Source organism: Oncorhynchus clarkii, chromosome 5 (genome assembly GCF_045791955.1).
Source record: "Oncorhynchus clarkii lewisi isolate Uvic-CL-2024 chromosome 5, UVic_Ocla_1.0, whole genome shotgun sequence".
NCBI classification, from domain to species: domain Eukaryota; kingdom Metazoa; phylum Chordata; class Actinopteri; order Salmoniformes; family Salmonidae; genus Oncorhynchus; species Oncorhynchus clarkii.
The window spans coordinates 76,995,290-77,014,694 of NC_092151.1; the positions used below are offsets into that span (position 1 = coordinate 76,995,290).

The following is a 19,405-nucleotide window of genomic DNA, read 5'->3' on the forward strand; positions in this document are numbered from 1 at the left end:
AGACAGTCAGGAAAACACCACCAGCAGGCTACGGACCTCGTAGTGTCAGTGTTGAATAGCCCTGGTAGAGACAGTCAGGAGAACACCACCAGCAGGCTACGGACCTCGTAGTGTCAGTGTTGAATAGCCCTGGTAGAGACAGTCAGGAGAACACCACCAGCAGGCTACGGACCTCGTAGTGTCAGTGTTGAATAGCCCTTGTGGTGACAGTCAGGAAAACACCACCAGCAGGCTACGGACCTCGTAGTGTCAGTGTTGAATAGCCCTGGTATAGACAGTCAGGAGAACACCACCAGCAGGCTACGGACCTCGTAGTGTCAGTGTTGAATAGCCCTGGTAGAGACAGTCGAGGGAGAACACCACCAGCAGGCTACGGACCTCGTAGTGTCAGTGTTGAATAGCCCTGGTATAGACAGTCAGGAGAACACCACCAGCAGGCTACGGACCTCGTAGTGTCAGTGTTGAATAGCCCTGGTAGAGACAGTCAGGAGAACACCACCAGCAGGCTACGGACCTCGTAGTGTCAGTGTTGAATAGCCCTGGTGTAGACAGTCAGGAGAACACCACCAGTAGGCTACGGACCTCGTAGTGTCAGTGTTGAATAGCCCTGGTATAGACAGTCAGGAGAACACCACCAGCAGGCTACGGACCTCGTAGTGTCAGTGTTGAATAGCCATGGTAGAGACAGTCAGAAAAACACCACCAGCAGGCTACAGACCTCGTAGTGTCAGTGTTGAATAGCCCTGGTAGAGACATTCAGGAAAACACCACCAGCAGGCTACGGACCTCGTAGTGTCAGTGTTGAATAGCCCTGGTAGAGACAGTCGAGGGAGAACACCACCAGCAGGCTACGGACCTCTTAGTGTCATTGTTGAATAGCCCTGGTAGAGACAGTCAGGAGAACACCACCAGCAGGCTACGGACCTCGTAGTGTCAGTGTTGAATAGCCCTGGTAGAGACAGTCGAGGGAGAACACCACCAGCAGGCTACGGACCTCGTAGTGTCAGTGTTGAATAGCCCTGGTATAGACAGTCAGGAAAACACCACCAGCAGGCTACGGACCTCGTAGTGTCAGTGTTGAATAGCCCTGGTAGAGACAGTCAGGAGAACACCACCAGCAGGCTACGGACCTCGTAGTGTCAGTGTTGAATAGCCCTGGTAGAGACAGTCAGGAGAACACCACCAGCAGGCTACGGACCTCGTAGTGTCAGTGTTGAATAGCCCTTGTGGTGACAGTCAGGAAAACACCACCAGCAGGCTACGGACCTCGTAGTGTCAGTGTTGAATAGCCCTGGTATAGACAGTCAGGAGAACACCACCAGCAGGCTACGGACCTCGTAGTGTCAGTGTTGAATAGCCCTGGTAGAGACAGTCAGGAGAACAGTCAGGAGAACACCACCAGCAGGCTACAGACCTCGTAGTGTCAGTGTTGAATAGCCCTGGTATAGACAGTCAGGAGAACACCACCAGCAGGCTACGGACCTCGTAGTGTCAGTGTTGAATAGCCTTGGTAGAGACAGTCAGGAAAACACCACCAGCAGGCTACGGACCTCATAGTGTCAGTGTTGAATAGCCCTGGTATAGACAGTCAGGAGAACACCACCAGCAGGCTACGGACCTCGTAGTGTCAGTGTTGAATAGCCCTGGTATAGACAGTCAGGAGAACACCACCAGCAGGCTACGGACCTCGTAGTGTCAGTGTTGAATAGCCCTGGTAGAGACAGTCAGGAGAACACCACCAGCAGGCCTCATAAGTTACTTACACACTAGTCAGTCCCACTCAGACTTAGTCTAATGAGCTAGTGGCGAATGATGATATCGTCTGTCCTCCACTTGTGTTATCCCTCTCTCAGTATGTCACCACTCACCAGAGGAGGCTTATCCATTAGTCAGATGACTGTATGGCTGCCTGACTTGGCCCCTCCACAGTGGGGGACCCCTCTCCCTTTACTGGCCCCTCAGGTCCCCAAGCATTATGGCCCTTGATCAGCCCTCCTGTGGATCCTTGACTTTATCTCTGACTTGTGATGGATTAGAAATGAGAGGAGATCACATCAGCACAGCAGAGTGTTGTGTTCTGTCTCCCACTCCCTCGTCTAACACACACAGTTCTATCTACATCTCCATGCCTGTCTATCTCCAGGTTGCACAGGAATGATAGATGATAGATGTGTCAATAAGAATGATTTTATAAGAGAGCAACAGATTAAAGCCCGGATGAGATGAGCCATAACATTGAATCAGTCCTATTACTCTGTAGTATGCCCTGTCTGTAGTGTTTAGTAGACGGTTTGATTGTGGGATTAGGAAACTGGTCATTGATTCTCGGTGGGTGGGTGTGTGTGTGTGGGTGAGTGGGTATGTGTATTTACATACTGGCACTTTTGGTATCATTAACTAGAAGAATTCACATTTGGCTCTAAGGACCATTAAATCAAAATAGAGATGTTTCCTTACTTTCCACAGGCAGTGGACTTGGACACTCTGAAGCAGTCATCCAGACTAGTGCACTACTGCGCCACCCCTCTGCTCTTTGACCGCGTGTTCAGGAAGCAGATCCAGGAAGAGCAGATTGTCCAAACTCAACATGTCAAGGTACAGAAACCATGGCTGCTTTCTCTTGGGACTTAACTCAACAAAGCTTTCTTAGTCTCCAACAAGCTTTCTCTGCCCTTAACCTTGTTCTGAACACCTCCAAAACAAAGGTAATGTGTTTTGGTAAGAAGAATGCCCCTCTCCCCACCGGTGTGATTACTACCTCTGAGGGTTTAGAGCTTTAGGGAGTCACCCCTTTCAAGTACTTGGGAGTATGGCTAGACGGTACATTGTCCTTCTCTCAGCACATATCAAAGCTGCAGCCCAAAGACTCAGTCATGGACGCTCTTACTGACAGTTGTGGCTGCTTCGCGTGATGTATTGTTGTCTCTACCTTCTTACCTTTGTGCTGTTGTCTGCATCCAATAATGTTTGTGCCATGTTGTGCTGCTGCCATGTTGTGTTGTTGTCATGATGTGTTACTATCATGTTGTGTTATGTTGCTGCCATGCTATGTTCTTGTCTTAGGCCTCTCTTTATGTAGTGTTGTGGTGTCTCTTGCCGTGATGTATGTGTTGTCCTATATTTTATTTTTAATCCCAGCCCCCGTCCCCGCAGGAGGCCTTTTGGAAGGACGTCATTGTAAATAAGAATTTGTTCTTAACTGACTTCCCTAGTTAAATAAAGGTTCAGTAAAATCAAAACAATTATAAAACTCAAACTTCTCAAATGGTTGTTCACTTCTCTCTTACTTAGAAAGATGCCCTTAGTTGCAAAATCTTGGAAAGCATCCCAAACTTCCCAAGTTTTTGAAAAATCCTGGAAGGAGAATTTCTGGAATCAGGATGGAACAATCAGCAATCTTCCAACAGTCTTTCACCCAGAACCTCTGAAAAGTTTTCGATAATTAGCCAATTTAGACAAAGGTAGTCACAGTCTAATGAAACACCCCAGTTCACCTCTCCACTTCCACTCCCACTCTCCTCTGCCCTCATCCTCTCCAGAAGCGCCATCACTCCAGTGACTCCACGGCGACTTGCAGGGACCGTAGCTACAGCACAGACTCAGTTGACAAACTGCCTAACCGGCTGAGAGAGGGGCCCTGGTTGCAGGACATCTCTAACACCTTCCTCCAGCAGTATGTCCAGTACCTCCAGAGTATGGGCTTCATCCTGGTCCAGGTCCGGCCACAGTTCCCAGCGCGCAGGTATGTCTTACTGACAGTCCAGTGGTCCTCAACTCTCTAAACTATACTAGTAACCCATATTTCTACACCATACTAGTTCAAGTTTCAAGTTTATTTACCACGGGTAATGAATACATTGCAAATCTAACTCACCCGATCTCTCAACCCAAAAAAACACAATGAAAACACGATACAACTCAGGGCAAATGTCCTCTTTCTCTGAGTTTCCCTCCTAAGATCCTTTATGTGACTGTGAGCAGAACTATGAGCACTATTCATCCATTAGTCATCAGATGTGTTGTGATCCCCTCCAAGCCCCCAAAAACCACATCCCTCTGGTCATGCATGTGATATAACCACAGTAGACACTTGGCAGACAAACACATGGACAGACGAACGGACGAATGGACAGATGAACAGACACACACAGTACACTCTCTGTTTTTTTTTCCATCCCTACTTAACCCCTAACCCTGCCTGTCTCTCTCTCTCCTCTCTCCCTGTAGCATCCCCAGGGCCAGGGCAGCCATGTTCAGCTCATTGTCGTCAGAGAGGCAGTCCTTCTCCTATAACACAACCAGGAGCGAGGACAGCCCTAAGGTAAGTAGTGCTGATGCAAGCGCTGAGGATATTCCCACACGTACACTGGCTAAAAGGCACACAGGGATATATTGACTCTGCCGCTCTCTTCCTCTCTCTCTGACAAACATACTCTCTCTCTAACACTCACTCGATTCACACACACACACACACACATATAAACACACACCGCTTCATCATCAACTCTTGAGGTAATGTTGTTTTTCTCCGCAGAGCACAAGGTCGGATATTACCGCGTACTACCATCAGAGGGCGCTGCCAGGGGGCATCGTATTGATGGAGCTTGCCTTTCAGGTGAATCTTTCTCTCTCGCTCTCTCTCTCTTTCAAAGGGGGTTTCTTGGCATGGGGAAAATGTTGCCAAAGGAGTGAAATAAACACAAATAAACACATACACAAAACAACACAAACAAAAAAACTATACAAATGTAACTGTAAATATGGCACTCAAAAGGTAACATTTTAAGTGTTATATATCAGCCATGTGCAGTGTTTTATTTTTGGGGGGAGGGGGGGGGGTGTAGATCAGCTTTAATATTGCAGATAGATTATAGCTTCCATCAATGTAATTGTCTGCATCATTTCCAATCCCCCATATTTTTTTTATATACTGTATATATATATATATATATATACTACTGTTCAAAAGTTTGTGGTCAGAAATTTTTCGTCAAACACCAGTCTCAAAGTCAACCGTGAAGAGGCGACTCCGGGATGCTGGCCTTCTAGGCAGAGTTGCATAGAAAAAGCCATATCTCAACTTGGCCAATAAAAATAAAAGATTAAGATGGGCAAAAGAACACAGACACTGCACAGAGGAACTCTGCCTTGAAGGCCAGCATCCGGGAGTCGCCTCTTCACTGTTGACGTTGAGACTGGTGTTTTACGGGTACTATTTAATAAAGCTTAGAGTTGAGGACTTGTGAGGCGTCTGTTTCTCAAACTAGACACACTAATGTACTTGTCCTCTTGCTCAGTTGTGCACTGGGGCCTTTCACTCCTCTTTCTATTCTGGTTAGAGCCAGGTTGCGCTCTTCTGTGAAGGGAGTAGTACACAAAGTTGTACGAAATCTTCAGTTTCTTGGCAATTTCTCGCATGGAATAGCCTTCCTTTCTCAGAACAAGAATAGACTGACGAGTTTCAGAATAAAGTTCTTTATTTCTGGCCATTTAAAGCCTGTAAACGAACCCACAAATGCTGATGCTCCAGATACTCAACTAGTCTAAAAAGGCCAGTTTTTACTGCTTCTTTAATAAGAACAACAGGTTTCATCTGTGCTAACATAATTGCAAAAGGGTTTTCTAGCCTTTTAAAATGATAAACTTTGATTAGCTAAGACAACATGCCATTGGAACACAGAGTGATGGTTGCTGATAATGGGCCTCTGTACACCTATGTAGATATTCCTTTAAAAATCTGTTTCCAGCTACAATAGTAATTTATAACATTAACAATGTCTACACTGTATTGCTGATCATTTTATGTTATTTTAATTTACAAAAAATGTGCTTTTCTTTCAAAAACAAGGACATTTCTAAGTGACCCCAAACCTTTGAACGATAGTGTATATACACAGAACCAGTCAAAAGTTTGGATACACCTACTCATTCCAGGGTTTTTCTTTATTTTTACTACTTTCTACATTGTAGAATAATAGTGAAGACATCAAAACTATGAAATAACATGGAATCATGTAGTAACCAAAAAAGTGTTAAACAAATCAAATATATTTTAGATTCTTCAAAGTCTCCACCCTTTGCCTTGATGACAGCGTTGCACACTCTTGGCATTCTCTCAACCAGCTTCATGAGGTAGTCACCTGGAATGCATTTAAATTAACAGGTGTGCCTTGTTAAAAGTACATTTGTGGAATGTCTTTCCTTCATAATGCGTTTGAGGTAATCAGTTGTGTTGTGACAAGGTAGGGTTGGTACAGAAAAGATAGCCCTAACTGGTACAAGACCAAGCCCATATCAAGGCAAGAACAGCTCAAATAAGCAAAGAGAAATGACAGTCCATCATTGCTTTAAGACATGAAGGTCAGTCAATCCTGAAAATTTCAAGACCTTTGAAAGTTTCTTCAAGTGCAGTCGCAAAAACCATCAAGCGCTATGATGAAACTAGCTGTCATGAGGACCGCCACAGGAAATGAAGACCCAGAGTTACCTCTGTTGCAGGATACGTTCATTAGAGTTAACTGCACGACCTCTGCAGCCCAAATAAAAACTTCTCAGAGTTCAAGTAACATACACATCTCAACATCAACTGTTCTGAGGAGACTGTGTGAATCAGGCCTTCATGGTTGAATTGCTGCAAAGACATCACTACTAAAGGACACCAATCAGAAGAAGAGACTTGCTTGGGCCAAGAAACACGAGCAATGTACATTAGAACGTTGAAAACCTGTCCTTTGTTCTGATGAGTCCTAATTGATGTTTGGATCCAAACGCTGTGTCTTTGTGAGACACAGGGTAGGTGAATGGATGATCTCTGCATGTGTGGTTCCCACCGTGAAGCATGGAGGAGGATTTGTGATGGTGTGGTTGTGCTTTGCTGGTGACACTGTCAGTTATTTAGAATACAAGGCAGACTTAACCAGCATGGCTGCCACAGCATTCTTCAGCGATACACCATCCTATCTGGTTTGTGCTTATTGGGACTATCATTTGTTCTTCAACAGGACAATGTCCCAAAACACACATCCAGGCTGTGTTAGGGCAATCCGATGACCTGGCCTCCCCAATCACCTGACCTCAACCCATTTAGTTATTTCATTTTCAAATAACCGAAAGTGATAGGTTGTAAGGTTGTAATCTGAAGGGAAAAAGGCCATTCTTGAACATTGGGTGAGACATTCTTACATCTGAACTCGTTCTCCAGCTAATTAGTAAGTTTAACTTTTGTTTGAGTGAAGCCTTTAGCCAGAGGTCTAATGCTTTAATATTTCATAATTTCTGCTCCCCAAATTTTTTCTGACTTACCTTTCCAAATAAAATTGTATATTTTTTGCTTATACAGTGCATTCAGAAAGTATTCAGACCCCTTCACTTTTTCCACATTTTGTTACGTTACAGCCTTATTCTAAAATGGATTAAATACATCCACATCAATCTTCACACAGTGCCCCATAAGGACAAAGAGAAAACAGGTTTTAAGCATTTTTATTTACATTAGTACTCAGACCCTCTGCTACAATAATCGGAATTGAGCTCAATTGCATCCTGTATCCATTGGTCATCCTTGAGATGTTTCTACAACTCGAATGAACATGATGTCTACATGTCTATATAAGGTCCCACAGTTGACCATGGATGTCAGAGCAAAAACGAAGCCATGAGGTTGAAGGAATTGTCCATAGAGCTCCGAGACAGTATTGTGTCATGGCACAGATCTGGGGAAGGGTGCCCCAACATTTCTGCAGTGTTGAAGGTTCCCAAGAACACAGTGGCCTCCATCATTCTTAAATGGAAGAAGTTTGGAACCACCAAGACTCTTCCTAGAGCTGGCTGCCTGCCCGAACTGAGCAATCGGGGGGGGGGGGGGGGGGGGGGGGGGGGGGCCTTGGTCAGGGAGGTGACCAAGAATCCGATGGTCACTCTGACAGAACTCGGAGTTCCTCTGTGGAGATGGGAGAACCCTCCAGAAGGACAACCATCTCTGCAGTACTCCACCATTCAGGCCTTTTATGGTAAAGTGGCAAGCCGGAAGCCACTCCTCAGAAAAAGGCACATGACAGCCCGCTTGGGGTTTGCCAAAAGGCATGTTTTTCAGCGGAAGGGACTGTGAGACGAGTCAGGATCGAGGGGAAGATGAACGGAGCAAAGTACAGAGAGATCCTTGATGAAAACCTGCTCCAGAGTGCTCAGGACCTCAGACTGGGGCGAAGCTTCACTTTCTATCAGGACAACGACCCTAAGCACAAATCCAAAACACCACAGGACTGGCTTTGGGACAAGTTTCTGAATGCCCTTGAGTGGCCCAGCCAGAGCCCGGACTTGAACCCGATCGAACATTGAGAGGCCTGAAAATAGCTGTGCAGCGACGCTCCCTCTCCAACCGGACAGAGCTTGAGAGGTTCTGTAGAGAAGAATGGGAGAAACTCCCCAAATACAGGTGTGCCAAGCTTGTAGCGTCATACCCAAGAAGACTCAAGGCTGTAATCGCTGCCAAAGGTGGTTCAACCAAGTACTGAGTAAAGGGTCTGAATACCTATGTAAATGTGATATTTCAGTTGTATTTCTTTACACATTTGCAAACATTTCTAAAACCGTTTTTTTGCCTGGTCATTATCGGGTATTGTGTAGATTGATGAGGGGAAAACGATTTAATAAATTTTAGAATAAGGCTGTAACGTAACAAAATGTATAAATAATGAATGGGTCTGAATACTTTTCAAATGCACTGCTAGGCCATACACCAATTTGGGATATGACTAAAGAGATAATCAGGGTGATTTTTCAACAAAAAGACAGGTTTATTCCTTTCCATGGTAGCAATATATCTAGTTTTGTGAACTTTCTATTAAAATTTATTTTAGTGAGATCATTTTCTTTCAGGATATGAACACCAGACCATTTTATTGCTAAACTACACTGTAATGTAAAAGTTGTTTTGTGATCCAATACATAATATAGTACACTTGCATTAATTTGGTTGTAATGCAGAGAAGTTAGAAAAAGTAACTAGATCCTCTGAGATTGTGGAGGGACCCAAATTGTGGATTTAAAAGAACATGAATCATCAGAGTACAATGACACCTTTGGTTTTAAGCCCTGTATTTACAGTGTTTTAGCAATGTGCAAATAGTTGTGGTACGAATAGCAGGAGAAGATACATAAACAGATAAATATTGGTGATGCCCTATGCCCTATGTCCTACCTGTGGTGTTGACGTTTACGCCGAGTTAGATAGAGGTATGTATGTCTTCTAGGGCAACGATGTCTGGATAGAATTTGTTCTCCTGCCTACTGTAACTTTTTAGGAACACTATTATTTTTGTCTTACTGTGATTCACTGTTACGCTCCAAGTCTGATAGAATCTGTGTAGAAGATCTAGGTCCTCCTTTGTTGGGGATAGAAGCACCAGATCATCAGCAAACAGTTGACATTTGAGTCCACTAGGGTGTGGCCGGGTGCTGCGCACGATTCTAGTGCCCTCGCCAATTCATTGATATTTATGGACTCAAGCTTTCATCCCTGTCACCCCACGGCCCTGGGGTCTCTCGCTTTCACTCTTTTTTACACCAACAGAGCTCGCGGCACACGCTCTCTCTCTACTGCTCTCTCTCCTGCTCTCTTGCTCTCTCGCACGCTCTCTCTTTCTCTCTTGCAGTGCATGCTGGGAGTTTTTTGGAGTTTGAGTGTTTGGTGTGGAGGGCTCTGTCCTAACTTTTTTTCAGGATTTTGTTTTGGTCTTTTATTTTCATTATTATTTTCTATGGTGGAGGGTTAATGCACGATTTGTTTTAGCGGTATCCACAGGTTTTTTCAAAGTTAGGGTGGAAGAGGACAGAGTTTGGGGTGTGGTGTGCGCAATGGCTTCTCAGCCTAGCACGGAGGAGATGCTGTCGTTACGGCATGGATTCAGGTGTGTTCCTGAGAATGGAGTTAAGGTGGAGGACATTATGCTCGCAGTCGGTGAACAGGTAGGAGCTGAATTTATACATTCCGCTTCAAGAATGAATAAAGCTGTCGCTGTGTTCATGAAATGAGCTAATTTCGTTGGTAGGCTAATTGCTAGTGGAATATTTTGTATGGGGTGTGTTTGTGCTCTTTCTACACTTTCGACAAGGGTGGTAGTTTCCTCCGTTTATTATGGTAGATCAAATCAGAAAGAGCTGAGTTGTTTGCTAGCGGTTTTCGTGTACTGTCGGCAGGTTTTCAGGCAGATGCCGTTAAGCACGTTGTTTTGTTCCGGAGGCAAGTATTTATGTTTCTGAATACCAATGAGCAACAGCTAATTGTGCATTTCAAAGTGAGGCATGGTGAGGATTTGCCAACACAGATAGTGTACGGTGCTTTGAGTGTGGGGATTTGGGGCAGAAGAGCTTTGCGTGCCCACATAAAGGCCGTAGACAAGGTGAGGGTACAAGCTCCAGTGGGGGAAATCAAGGTCAACGTGCAGGGGGCAATGAGACGCAGACAGCAGGCACTGGGCCTAGTCATGCCAGGGATGGTGGTGTAGATGAGGCTGGGCCTAGTCATGCCAGAGATATTGGGGTAGCTGAGGCTTGGCCTTGTCATGCTATGGATGGTGGTGTAGATGAGGCTGGGCCTAGTCAGGCTAGAGATGGTGGTGTAGATGAGGCTGGGACTAGTCATGCTATGGATGGTGGTGTAGATGAGGCTGGGTCTAGTCAGGTTATGCTAATGGATGAGGAGAGTATAGTGGGGAAGTGTAAGATACTAGGGGGGAGGAGGAGGGTGTCAAGCGGAAAAGGAAAAAGGGGGAGAAGAAAGGAGGTGGAAGGGGAGAGGCTGGTGTGGTCAAAGGCACCAAGGAACCTTTGCCTGGTGCTGGGGGGATGCCCTGACGAGAGAGGAAGGGCAGGTGGTTAGGATGGGAGATTGCGATGAGGAGGAAAGTGAGTCTGAGGAAGAGGATGATGAGGAGGCCTCTCCGGACTCCTCTTCAATAGGTCCGGAGCTGACAGCCAGTCAAGCAGAGGGGTCAAAGTAAACATTGAGGGAACTGACAAAGTTCCTGAATGAGACCAAGGGGAAAAAGTTAATCTTGAGGCTTTTTTTTCCTGATCCGGGAATGTTTGTAAGATCAGTACAACATGCTATGAAAAATGAGGGGCATGGTGTCCTCTCACCCAGGAAATGGTTTAGGTTGAGGAAGTGGGTCACAACAGTGCGTAAGGGTCTACCTTCAGACACTGTTTAGATGTATAGTTTCTTTATGGCACTGTGTTTTATTTAGCTTTGCTATTGGTCTCTTTCTTTGCTGGCTTTTCTCCAACTTCTTATGGAGACTCTTTGGTTAGGCTCGCTTAATATAAATGGTGCCAGAGATGTGGGAAAGAGGAGTGTGTTGGGTGAATATGTAAAAAAAAAAAGTACAGGTGTTGTTTCTGCAGGAGACACATAGGAATGTGGTGAATGAAGTCGATTGGGGGCTCTGGTGGAAAGGCAAGGCAAGTGTGTTGAGCCATGGGTCTAATTTTAGTGCAGGGGTGGCAGTCCTTTTTGTACCGGGTCTGTCTGTAAAAATGTGCTCCTCAAAAGAGGTGTGTAGGGGTAGGCTGCTTGTTGTAAAAGCAGAAATTAACAACATGGGTTTTGTCTTTATAAATGTGTTTGCGCCTAACACGGGCAGAGAGAGGGGGCTTCTATTTGGGTGTCTTAGACAGGAACTCTCACAAGTAGTGCCTGAGGAGATGCTGGTGGTCGACGGGGACTGGAACTGTACAATGGATTTTACGAAAGACAGAAATGGGGGAAAGCCTCATTCAGTGGGAGTGTTAAGGGACATCATTAATCAGTTTGACCTAGTGGATGTTTGGAAAACTAAAGAGCCCAACACAAGACAGTATACATGGGTGAAGGTTTTTGGGGCTAGGGTGAGTACAGCTCGACTTGATCGTTTTTACCTGTCCAGGAATCGGAGCAATAGGCTGTTGGGAGCTACCTTTCTCCTGGTGGGGTTTTCGGATCATCACATAACCATGGCTTGGCTGTCTATTTCACCAGGCCCTCGGCAGGCATCCTACTGGAAGTTTAATGTAAAGCTCTTACAAGATGCAACTTTTTGCTCAGGTCTCCAGACTTTGTGGTGGGGGCAGCGAAGAGAGGAGTATGAGTCTCAGTCTATGGTGGGATGTGGGGAAAGTCCAAATTCTGCGTTTCTGTCAACAGTATACAGCTCTCTCATCCTCAGAGGCTAGGAGAGTATTGGGGGAACTGGAGTGTAGTATTAGTGAGATGGAGGTAGAGATGGTGGGGCAAGGCAGTGTAGGCCTCCAGGCTAATTTAGCTGAATTACGTAGGGACCTGGGCAGTTTTTTCCAGTTTAAAGCAAAGTGTGCACTTGTAAGAGCTAGGTTCTCCATGCGGAAGGAGATGGATGCTCCCAGCTCCTCCTTCTTTGATTTGGAAAGACAGGCCAGTGAAGCCAAGGGTATGCATTGTCTATGGCTGTCTGATGGGCAGGTGACCTCTGTGGTGGGGGAGATGCGGGAGCAAAACGTGGAGTTTTATACTGAGTTGTATAGGGCAGAAATGTGTGATCCTATATGTGCGCAGATCTTGTTTGCAGAACTCCCTAAGCTCTCTCTGGCACAGCGGCATGAAAGGGACATTCCTCTGTTGTCCCATGAACTGGCAGAAGCCTTAACCCAGATGTCCCCCGGCCATGCACCGAGGGTCGATGGACTCCCAGCGGAGTTTTATAGAAAATTCTGGGGAATAATTGGGCTGGACTACTTTTGCGTGTTGCGTGAATGCGTCGGGGTAGGAAAGTTGCCGATGAGCTGCCGTCGGGCAGCTCTGACTCTCCTGCCCAAAAAAGGGGACTTATGTGAACTTAAGAACTGGAGGCCTGTGGCATAGCTTTGTGCGGACTACAATATATTTGCCAAAATCTTATCCATCTGGACTCGATAGTACTAGAGGTCGACCGATTACTCGTAATTGCCGATTAATTAGAGCGGATTTCAAGTTTTCATAACAATCGGAAATTGGTATTTTTGGACACCGATTTGGCAGATTAAAAAAAAAATATATTATTATTTTATTTTTTTACACCTTTATTTAATCTTTATTTAACTAGGCAAGTCAGTTAAGAACACATTCTTATTTTCAATGACGGCCTAGGAATGGTGGGTTAACTGCCTTGTTCAGTGGCAGAACGACAGATTTTTACCTTGTCAGCTCGGGGATTCAATCTTGCAACCTTACAGTTAACTATTCCAATGCTCTAACCACCTGCATCTCATTGCACTCCATGAGGAGCCTGCCTGTTACGCGAATGCAGTAAGCCAAGGTAAGTTGCTATCTAGCATTAAACTGATCTCATAAAAAACAATCAATCAATCATAATCACTAGTTAACTACACATGGTTGATGATACTACTAGTTTATCTAGCATGTCCTGCGTTGCATATAATCGGTGCGGTGCGTATTTGCGAAAAAAGGACTGTCCCTGCTCCAATGTGTACCTAAGCATAAACATCAGTGCCTTTCTTAAAATCGATACAGAAGTATATATTTTTATACCTGCATATTTAGCTAAAAGAAATCCAGGTTAGCAGGCAATATTAACCAGGTGAAATTGTGTCACTTCTCTTGTGTTCATTGCACGCGGAGTCAGGGTATATGCAACAGTTTGGGCTGCCTAATTTGCCAGAATTTTAGGTAATTATGACATAACATTGAAGGTTGTGCAATGTAACAGGAATATTTAGACTTATGGATGCTACCTGTTAGATAAAATACGGAATGGTTCCGTATTTCACTGAAAGAATAAATGTCTTGTTTTCGAGATGATAGTTTCCGGATTCGACCATATTAATGACCTAAGGCTTGTATTTCTGTGTGTTATTATGTTATAATTAAGTCTATGATTTGATAGAGCAGTCTGACTGAGCGATGGTAGGCACCAGCAGGCTCGTAAGCATTCATTCAAACAGCACTTTCGTGCGATTTGCCAGCAGCTCTTCAGCTCTTCAAGCATTGCGCTGTTTATGACTTCAAGCCCATCAACTCCCGAGATTAGGCTTGTGTAACCAATGTTAAATGGGGCCACAGTGTCTCCTGACCCCTCCTGTCTCAGTTTCCAGTATTTATGCTGCAGTAGTTCATGTGTCGGGGGGCTAGGGTCAGTTTGTTATATCTGGAGTACTTCTCCTGTCCTATCCGGTGTCCTGTCTGAATTTAAGTATGCCCTCTCTAATTCTCTCTCTTTTTTTCTCTCTCTCGCCCTAGGACCATGCCTCAGGACTACCTGACATGATGACTCCTTGCTGTCCCCAGTCCACCTGGCCGTGCTGCTGCTCCAGTTTCAACTGTTATGCCTGTGATTATTATTATTTGACCATGCTGGTCATTTATGAACATTTGAACATCTTGGCCATGTTCTGTTATAATCTCCACCCAGCACAACCAGAAGAGGACTGGCCACCCTACATAGCCTGGTTCCTCTCTAGGTTTCTTCCTAGGTTTTAGCCTTTCTGGGGAGTTTTTCCTAGCCACTGTGCTTCTACACCTGCATTGCTTGCTGTTTGGGGTTTTATGCTGGGTTTCTGTACAGCACTTTGAGATATCAGCTGACGTACGAAGGGCTATCTAAATCATTTTGATTTGATTTAAATGGCTAGCTAGTTAGCAGGGTGCGCGCGCTAATAGCGTTTCAAACTGGACTTGGAGTAGTTATTCCCCTTTCGCTGCATGGGTAACGATGCCTCGAGGGTGGCTGTTGTCTATGTGTTCCTGGTTCGAGCCCAGGTAGGGGCGAGGAGAGGGACGGAAGCTATACTGTTACACTGCAATACTAAAGTGCCTATAAGAACATCCAATAGTCAAAAGTATATGAAATACAAATGGTATAGAGAGAAATAGTCCTATAATTCCTATAATAACAACAACCTAAAACGTCTTACCTGGTAATATTGAAGACTCATGTTAAAAGGAACCACCAGCTTTCTTATGTTCTCATGTTCTGAGCAAGGAACTTAAAAGTTAGCTTTCTTACATGGCACATATTGCCCTTTTACTTTCTTCTCCAACACTTTGTTTTTGCATTATTTAAACCAAATTGAACATGTTTCATTATTTATTTGAGGCTAAATTGATTTTATTTATGTATTATATTAAGTTAAAATAAGTGTTCATTCAGTATTGTTGTAATTGTCATAATTACAAATAAATAAATAAAAATCGGCCGATTAATCGGTATCGGTCTTTTTTGATCCTCCAATAATCGGTATCGGTATTGGCGTTGAAAAATCATAATCGGTCGACCTCTAGATAGTACATAAGGACCAAACGTATTGTGCACTGGAACGCTCAATCACGGACAACTTGTTCTTAATCAGGAACATGTTGGAATTGTCGAGAGGTTCTAATGTGAACTTTGGACTGGTCTCTTTAGATCAAGAGAAGGCTGTTGTGGACCATGAGTATCTGTTTAATGTGATTTTTGGGTTTGGGGAAAAGTTTTTGACCTTTGTGAAGATCAGTATGCTAGTCTGTGTGAGACGCGGCATTCGACAAGGATGCCCTCTATTGGGGCAGTTATATACACTAGCCATTGATCTTTTTTGGGGCCTGCTCCGCAGAAGACTGGAGTGTGCTGGACAGGCAAGGGTATGGTGACAGGTGTCGTGTCTTTGGCTATGCTGGATTAAGTGATATGACATGCTATTCTATAAAATCCTTTCTCCGTAATTAACATTACCTGATTGAGCCAATCATATAAATGTAATTAACTAGAGAGTCGGGGCACCACAAAATAATATTTATAGAGCTGTAATCTTCCGAATAAACTCTTAAAGACCTAGTAATATTTTACATCAATAGCAGTCAATATTAATCGTCACCTTAATTCAGTCTCGGTTATCTTCACAAACCCTGGCTAAGAAGTTGATTCAGCAATACATTAGATTTAATTATTTATTTACTAAATACCTAACTAATCACACAGAATTACATATACAAAGAATGAATCATACCTTGATTACAAATTACGTCATAAAGGAAAACGTCCCTAGCGGTCGGAACAGATATGGGTTTGAGTGAAAGAGCAGGAAGACTGAGGAGCAAAGGGTGAAGCTGTGCTATCGTAGATACAGTATCTTATGCATTCTAAATTACCACCCATTTGGAAAAGGAGAATGCAATAAATATTTACTCTGAGCTGTGCTTCGGTAGGTTGGTGGTAGATGGAAGGCCGTGTTGCCAAACCGAGTCCTTTGAAGAATGTCTCTGGTGGTCAATTGGATATGTTGTAGTAACGTTGTTGTGTGATAGAAGGGATACTCTGTCTGTTCTTTCCTAGACCATATTTGCAGCTACTGTTGCTAACTCAACGGCTAGGAGGTATCACTTCTGTTGTGAATAAGAGTTCAAAGTTCATACCATTCACAACCAAAGCTCATGCTGAGGTTGGCCTAGTTCTGTAGTTGACAGGTTAGTCCTTTTAACTCAGAGGCTGCAGACCTCACGTACTTGGAACAGGAGGTTACATTTTCGTCAAGGGCTTATATAGTGGAGGGAGAAAAGGGGTGTGTTTCATAGTTTACAACCTATGTCTCTTCACGTGGGAGGGCCACTGAGTCGGGCCTAATTCACTCATGAAAACCCAATTCTCACATTTTAGAAGCCAAAATCAGATTTTAGAAGCCAAAATCACATTTCATCCCATCATGAATAATTTCATATTCAAACATTTAAATTGAATAACAACTCCATGTGAATCCGATAACTCTGATGTGTAGACTTTCCACTGTAGAGTTTATGTCATCTTATCATTGATGAAAATGTCTCAGATGACAACCGAACTGAAATCATATTCATTAAGTACCACTGCATATGTTCAATTGGTCGGATTACCAGAATATAGTTAATTTCCTCCCACCTTCTGATGTTCCCAGAATCTCTATGTTAACCAAGGGGTTTTCTAATGTCACATCAGTAGGGTAGAGATAGGAAAAAGGGGGGAAGAGGTATTTATGACTGTCATAAACCTACCCCCAGGCCAGCGTCATGACACAGGCATAGCAGTGTCAGCGTATGCAGATTACTTTTCTGTGATGAGCAGGATATGCAGGCGCTAGAGACTAGTCTGAAGGTGTACGAGGGAGCTTCATCAGCTAAGGTAAACTGGGGCAAGAGCAAAGCTCTGTCATGTGGGGCATGGGGGGATAGGGCTCCTCTGCTTCCAGGGGGTTTGCAGTGGGGTTGTGAAGGTCTTTAAATCTTGGGGGTGTACATGGGCTCGGAGAGGGTTGGGTCAGGAAGAACTGGGAGGGGCTGTCACAGGCAGTGGTGTCAGGACTGGCTCGCAGACCTGCAACGCAAGCTGGTGGACTTTTTCTGGTCGGGCCATCACTAGTTGAGGGTGGCAGTGTTGTCCATGACCGTCCACGAATGAGGACAGGGCCTGGTGGAACTGGAGAGCAGGGTGGCTTCTTTCTGACTAAACGCGGTGCAAAGACTGCTGTACCATACTGATGTCGGCTGTAGGGAACCAGCATGCGCCCTGCAGAGGAGAGCTGGCGGATTAGGGTTGGACTGGCAGCTATTCCTCACGAGGCTGGAGAGGCTGAGTACAACAGGTCTCTCTGATTTTTGCTTTGCAGTGCTGAGGGCCTGGCAGCTGCTAGGGCCCTCACAAGAAGGGGGTGTGGAGCCTGGGCTGTGGGTGTGGGAGGCGCCGATCTTCCACAACCCAGCCATCCCTTTGAGATCGGTTCAGTCGGCTGATGGAAGCCAACTGCTGGGAGAGGAAGGGTGGAAACCCCCAGAAGTCCTGCCACAACAAACAGGAATAACTTCTCTTAGGATGCTGGAGAGATTCCTGGAGGAGGTCCAGGAGGCACTGTCTGAGCCGGTAAGAGGGGTTTTTGAGCTGCCAAAGGGGAGGGGCCACCAATGTTTCCGCCACTGCAGGTGACGGCAGAGACTGGAGACTGGCAAGGGGGTCTGGAGGTCTTGTTCGATTTTAACACTCTGAGCCTGGGGGTGGGGGGTAAAGCCCTCTACAACTCACACAAAGTGAGGAACGTTAGGAGCCTAACAGGAGTTTAGGCACATCAGTCGCAGGAGATATGTGGGGCAGAGGGTATGGTGGGTTTTAGATGGAGGTGGCTCTACAATCCCCCAGTACCAAAGGGGTCAAGGGACCTCCCGTGGAGGGTTCTGCATGGAGCCCTGGCCACTAACAGCTAGTTGGCACTGGTTGAACCGGGAGTCAGGCAGGGGTGTCCTTTCTGTGATTAATGTGTTTTCTGTGTGTGCCAGGTTAATGCCATTAATGTCTCTGTTGTAATGTCTGTGTGAGAGGTTGTTTTTTTTTTTTTTACTGTTGGGGTGTTTATAATGGGGTACAGGTATTCAAATAAGTAGAAGGCTAATGAGTTTTGTTGAATTTTGTGTTTGCTCAGGCAATGTTGGCTATTTGGCTAACAAGGAGGAACAGGGTCAAAGGTGGGGGGATAACAGACCCTTTACTATTATTTAATGGGATGGTCTCTTTGCGCCTTAGGGTGGAATTTAAGTTCTATAAAATGATAAAAAGTGTGGAGATGTTTCTGTATAGCTGGGGAAGATGTTTTGGAAATACGGTTGTAGAAGTGGTGAGTTTTTTGGTTATATATGATGTGTGGTGTGTTTTTGTATTGTGTGGTAGATGGAAAGGTGAGTATGGTACATGTTTGCAGTACAGGATATATTTTGGTGTTTTATTTTAAGGGTGGGGGTTTAATGAAATGAGAATGTTTAATTAAAGAAAGACAAAGTCAAGTCTCTCTCTCGCTCTCTCTAGCTCTCTCTAGCTCTCTCTCGCTCTCTCTAGCTCTCTCTAGCTCTCTCTCGCTCTCTCTCGCATTCTCTCTAGCCTCTCTCTCTCACTCTCTCGCGCTCTCTAGCGCTCTCTCACTCTCTCACTCTCTCGTGCTCTCTCGCACTCTCTCCCGCTCTCTCACTCTCTCACTCTCTCGTGCTCTCTCGCGCTCTCTCACTCTCTCACTCTCTCTCTCTCTCTTGCACTCTCTCTCTCTCGCACTCTCTCTCTCTAGCTCTCTAGCACTCTCTCTCTAGCTCTCTAGCACTCTCTCTCTATCTCTCTCTCATGCTCTCTCTTTCTCGCGCACTCTCTCTCTAGCTCTCTCTCATGCTCTCTCTTTCTCGCACACTCTCTCTAGCTCTCTAGCACTCTAGCACTCTCTCTCTCGCGCTCTCTCACACACTCTCTCTCGTGCTCTCTCATGCACTCTCTCGCGCTCTCTCACGCTCTCTTTCGCGCTCTCTCTCGTGCTCGCTCTCTCTCGTGCTCTCTCACACGCTCTCTCTCTCGCTCTCTCACGCACTCTCTCTCGCGCTCTCTCACGCACTCTCTCTCTCGCGCTCTCTCACGCACTCTCT

The 19,405-nt window shown here is 45.1% G+C and overlaps 1 pseudogene; it reads left to right on the plus strand.

Annotated features, from left to right (window-relative positions):
* The window catches only part of LOC139409761 (KICSTOR complex protein SZT2-like), a 114,382-nt pseudogene that overhangs the window by 88,685 nt on the left and 6,292 nt on the right, over nucleotides 1-19,405 (plus strand).